We start from the raw sequence: 6,124 nt of genomic DNA on the forward strand, positions 1-6,124 counted from the left end.
ATGTAAATTTTCTTGATTTTCAAAAACCGAGAAAGGTTCTTAGCCCTAAACCCAAGATTTAGGAGACAAGTTACAATTTCTCTCTAATAATTTGGGTTAACAAGAGATATAATACAAACCTTGAAACTAATGGCCAAGGAGACAATTTTTTTCTAATATGGATATATTTGGGTTTAGTAACTTTTCTAGGTTTTCAAAAACCAAGAAATGTTATGAAAAAACTAGAAAAGTTACTGAACCCTAAATCCAAAGATGTAGGGGCCAAGTGAGAAATTCTTTCTTTATGCTTTGGTTACTAATCCAAGTCATGTAAACTTCGACGTCGATGCCTAGATTAATGAAAAATTAGTCTAACTTGGCCTCATATGGATTCCAAAATTTTCTTGGTATTTAGAAACCAAGAAAAGTTCTAAGCCCTAAACCCAAGATCTAAGGGACAAGTCACAATTTCTATCTATTCATTTAGGTTAATAATCCATATGATGCATATCTTGAGACTAATGGTCAAGGTGACAATTTTTTAGTTATAATTTTGTCACATTTGGTTTCAGTAACTTTTCTTGATTTTCAAAACCAAGAAAAGGTTTTGAGCCCTAAATCCGGCAGTGAAGGGGCCAAGTGAGAGTATCTTTCTTTGTTCTTTGGTTACTAATCTAGCTCATTTAACTGGTGGCTAGATTGGTGTAAAATTAGTCTAACTTGGCCTCATATCAGATTCATAAATTTTCATGGTTTTCAGAAACTAAGAAAGGTTGTCAGCCCTAAACACAAGATTTAGGGGACAAGTGACAATTTCTCTCTATTTTTGGGTTAAAAATCTATATGATGCTTACCTTGACACTAATGGCCAATGTGCCAATTTCTTTTTTTTCTAAATTGGTCACATTTGGGCTCAATAACTTTTCTTGGTTTTCAAAAACCAAGAAAGTTTTGAGCCATAAATCCTAAGATGTAGGGGCCAAGTGAGAGTTTGTTTCTTTGTGCTTAGGTTATTAATCCGGGTCATATAAACTTCTATACCAGTGGCTAGATTGATGAAAAATTAGACTAACTTGGCCTCATATCTGTTCCATAAATTTTCTTGATTTTCAGAAAACGAGAAAGGTTCTTAGTCGTAAACCCAAGATCTAGGGGTCAAGTGACAATTTCCCTCTACTCATTTGGGTTAATAATACTTATAATTCATAGCTTAACACTAATGGCTAAGGAGACAATTTTTTTTTTCTAATATGGCCACATTTGGGTTCAGTAACTTTTCTTGTTTTTCAAAAACTAGGAAACGTTCTAAACCCTAAATCCAAAGATGTAGGTGTCAAGCAAGAATTTATTTCTTTGTGCTTTAGTTATTAATTTGAGTTATGTAAACTTCGACACCGATGCCCAGATTGATGAAAAATTAGTCTAGCTTAGGCTCATATGGGTTCGGTAAATTTTCTTCGTTTTTAGAAACCAAGCAAAGATCTCAGCGCTAAACCAAAGATCTAGGGGACAAGTTACAATTTCTCTCTAGTCATTAGGATTAATAATATATATAATGCATACCTTGACACTAATGGCCAAGGAGACAATTTCTTTTTTTCTATTATGGCAACATTTGGGTTCAGTAATTTTCTTGATTTTTAAAAACCAAGAAGGGTTTTGAACCCTAATTCTAAAGATGTAGGGACCAAGTGAGAGTTTCTTTCTTTGTGCATTGATTATTAATTTGAATCATGTAAACTTCGACTCCAGTGGCCAAATTGATGAAAAATTAGTCTAACTTGGTCTAATATGAGTTCTATAAATTTTCTTGGTTTTTAGAAACCAAGAAAAGTTCCCAGCCCTAAACCCAAGATCTAGGTAACAAGTGACAATCTCTCTACTCATTTGGGTTAATAATCCATATGATCCATACCTTGACACTAATGGCCAGGGTGATAATTTTTTTGGTCTAATTTGCAACATTTGGGTTCATTGACTTTTCTTGGTTTTCAGAAACTAAGAAAGGTTCTGAACCCTAAATCCTAATATGTAGGGGTCAGGTGACAGTTTCTTTCTTTGTGCTTGGGTTACTAATCCGATTGATGTAAACTTGGACATTGGTGGCCAGATTGATGAAAAATTGGTCTAAGTTGGCATAATGTGTGTTCCGTAAATTTTCTTGGTTTTCTAATATGAGAAAGGTTCTCGGCCCTAACCATAAGATTTAGGGGATAGATGACAATTTCTCTGTACTTATTTGGGTGAATAATCCATATGATGCATGCCTTCACACTAATGGCCAAGATGACAATTTTTCTTTCTAATTTGGCCACATATGGGTTTGGCAACTTTTCTTGGTTTTCGAAAATCAAGAAATGTTCTAAACCCTAAATCCTAAGATGTAGAGGCCAAGTGATAGTTTCTTTCTTTGTGCTTGGGACTTCAGTCCATCCATAAGTGTCAAAAGCTAAGAAACAATCCGCCCTTCCACTTCTCCATTTGTTTTCTCTCATTTAGGAGCTTTGAAATAAATTTCATAAGTGCCTTTCTGAGATTACTTTCACCCTCTCTAGCTAATTTTGACATAATTTCTAGTCCATTAATACAAAAGAAGTTCCACTAATTCTCGTTTTTGAGCCATTTTCTTTCTGACTCCACTAACATCATCATAACCTACCTCATCCTTCCTCCTTACTGACTGTTCCTCACAAAAGATTTCAGTGTTTGGAGCAACCACACAATACACTGTTGGGTCTATCTCAATAACCTTAAATCCAATACTCCTCATTCCACCTCTAACAAGGAAGAGATTCCCTTTCCCGACTAGATGATATTCTTCAAAGAAATAAGCTAAAAATGCAACCCCTCAAGTCAGAAGAGAAAGCCAAGTAAACTAGAAAAATCCTTTTTTTTTCTGTGACAAAGAAGAACAAGATAGGAGCATTATGCTTATGGTTGTTCTCAAGAGTGACGTGAAGACAAAGTAAGCACTAAAATGGTTATGAAGATAAGGCTTTATTTTTTATGATTGTCAATATCTAATATAATAATCAGGGACAACAAGAAACTAAATTATATGCTTCCAAATATTAGTTAACTATTGAATAAAAGTCACCACACCATGAAAATTATTAAATCCTAATTACAGACATTCAGTGGGCAACTTGAAAACTGAACTAAATTATGTTTTCTGACTGCCCAACACTTTATTTCACATAGCAATATTAGTCATATGACTGACTTATAAAAGTCTCATTGATAACATGCTAGTAATACAACATACAGTCTCATTTGTAAAATTAATTATACTAATTTTAGATGCTATCTATTAGCAATCTGATCATTAAGTCACTTTTAGTAGTAGAGTACCTAAATAATGCATGTACTAGCATTTCTCCTACCATATACCGGACATTGCATGTAATAGTTAGTACTTTTCAACAAATAGTGCATAAATAATCCAGTTGAGGTGTAAAGCCTTCTTTACATATCCAAGGGCATATGACCTCATTCATGCAAATGGTGTTTTTAGATTATACAAGAACAAGATTTTAGATTAGTGAACTTTGGACTCTCCTAGTCTCATCTTGATAATGTTTATAGACTATAAGAAAAATAATCCAGAAAAGAAAGACAAAAAGAGTTACGGAAGAACAAAAGACCCTCCATTGGCAACATTGGAATGGAAACATAGTTTCTTAGTTGAAAGCAGCGCAAAACCCTCCATCGGTAAATTTTCTTGGTTTTGGAATGAAAAAACCATAGCAGTTGAAAGCAAGGGAAAGAAACCCAGAAAAGTAGCAACAAGAGGTAGAGAAAGAAATTGATAAAAGGGAATAAATAAATATCTTACTAGGCAGAGGTAAGAAACTCCAGAGTAGAGAACCGAAATGTGTAGACCTTCCCTCGAATGAGCGAGTAAGAACTAAAACACGAGGAGATGAAGAGAAACTCTAGAAACTCGTGAGCTGAAGCTTCTCTATAATCACTCGAGTGATTACAGAGAATGAGAGAACTAAAAGAGATAACTAAAAGATGCAAAGCTGAAGAGAAAATCCAGAAACTCCAAAGTTGAAGAGAAACTCCAAAATCTCCCGAGCTGAAGCTTCTCTATAATCACTCGAGTGGTTATAAAGGAGAGATTAGAGATTTCGAGAAAACCAGAGATGTAAGGAGATTTGAGAGATTAGAGAGGACAGAAGAGAGAGAAGAAAGCATTTGCATGCAAGAGAGAGAGGATCGGAAGATTTTGTTCAAATTAATAAAGGGGCAATTTTATCATAAAAAAAGGAGGTACGAATTGTATCTCATACAATGCTCCCCTTTCGTATACAGCTGCTCTTTTTTTTATATTTGTTCAAAAAGGTTGCCTTCTTTTAGTTATTATATGAAGTGTGTTTCTCTAATTGCTATTAAGGCGAAAAGTTACCCTTATTGGCTAGAATCCCTAAATGTTTCATGGAAATCCATCACTATGAATAAATACATAAGAGAAAGAAACCATTTCAATCCATCAGTACTATGAATAAATGTTTCTCTCCTATTGATGGATTGTTAATGGGACGGGATATACTCCCCACACTGACCTCACAGGCACATCCCACCATGCATTGGGAACATCTCCCGTATTTATGTATTATTATTTACAAAAAGATGTTTCCAATTTGCAACTTCTGTCTGCATTTGTTAATTTCAGTCTATTTTATTTTATTTTATTTTTGTCCTTCATGCTGTGGGATAGTAGGCACATTGGTGTTCATCGGAACCGGTAATGAAGCCTCTACTGAATCGGTTCTGTTCACACTCTTAAGACCCACTCAATTGGTAGTTTCATCCTCGTGGAGCTTTGGTCATTGCATGATTTGGTTTACATTGGAAGATGTCTGTTAGAGAATAGGCTTGTGCGTTTCTTTGTTTTTCTGTGTTAATGATTTTCTCATTTGGTGTTTATTCCTTCTATCTCTTACTAGACTTATGTTTGTTATGTTCGATGTGCTAAGGACTGATTCGATCATGTTGTTTTCCTCTACTTCTTTCATCAGTGATGATTACAATGTCCATGATATCGTTTTCTCAATTGCAGAAGTGAGTTTACTTAAATTGAGGGATTGTTTGGAGTTGTCTTTTGAAGTTGAGTGTAAAATGCTGAGTTTGTTTTGATTGTCCAAACTCAGCGACCTCAGTGACAGTGGGACTGTTAGCTTCCCCTGTGAAGTTTGATCTAAAAAGAATCTATAATAAATGACAATACAAAAATGATAAAATGATAACAAAGAGGGGTAAGCATCTGCAAGGTGTGGATAAGAAAGGAGAAAAATAGGTGAGCTAGCACAAGGAAGCCGAACTGTTGTTTCTGTGTGAATTAATTAGAGGAGGGACAGGGCAAGCTACTGATTCAGAATAGTGGTTAAAGAAAAGGAAAAGAGAAATAATAATAAATAGGGTAAGAATTACTAGGAGGGGCAGAGGAGAGAGAATAGGTTAGGGAGTAATTAGTGAATAAATAAGCAATCATTAAAAAAATAAATAATTGATAAAAGTAGAACGAGAAAACAATAATAGTGAAAGTATAACAACAAGAAAAAAAATAAATAAAATAGAAAATTTTAAGGTAGGTAAAATAAAATGAATAATAATAAAAAAAGAGGTAAAACACTAAATGAAAAAAATATAAATAATAAAAAACAAACAAAAAATATAGATATCTTTTTTTCTTCTATGTTGGCCTCTCTTGTTACTTCCTTTCTTCCACACTATAAATTATGTGGGCCCCACCTACCAAACCCAGGAAGGCGGTGCCTAACCCCTTCCCTCTCCCATCCGAGTCTTACCTAGACTGGTGTAGTTAGCGCCTTGGGCCTTGTTGTCACTACAATTAAAAAATGAATTTCTTTATGCCATTTCTTGAGGTCTCATCACCTCCATTTTCATAACTGATGGGTGATTTCTCCAAATGCAGCCCAAAGTGTGCCAATTTCCCAACGCTCACACCTGGGAATTAATCAGGTCATCGGTTCGTTTTGACCCCGAACCGCTATTTTACAAAAAAAAAAAGAAAAAGAAAAAAACATTGAAATGGTCAAAGAAATGCTGATCCAGATAGTTTAATTGTTAAAATGTTTTTCATTTCTATGGTTCTTTTTAAGTTATAACATCAAAAAAA

The sequence above is a fragment of the Nelumbo lutea genome, chromosome 4 (assembly GCF_056320005.1).
Source record: "Nelumbo lutea isolate HS-2025 chromosome 4, American lotus-T2T, whole genome shotgun sequence".
NCBI lineage: Eukaryota > Viridiplantae > Streptophyta > Magnoliopsida > Proteales > Nelumbonaceae > Nelumbo > Nelumbo lutea.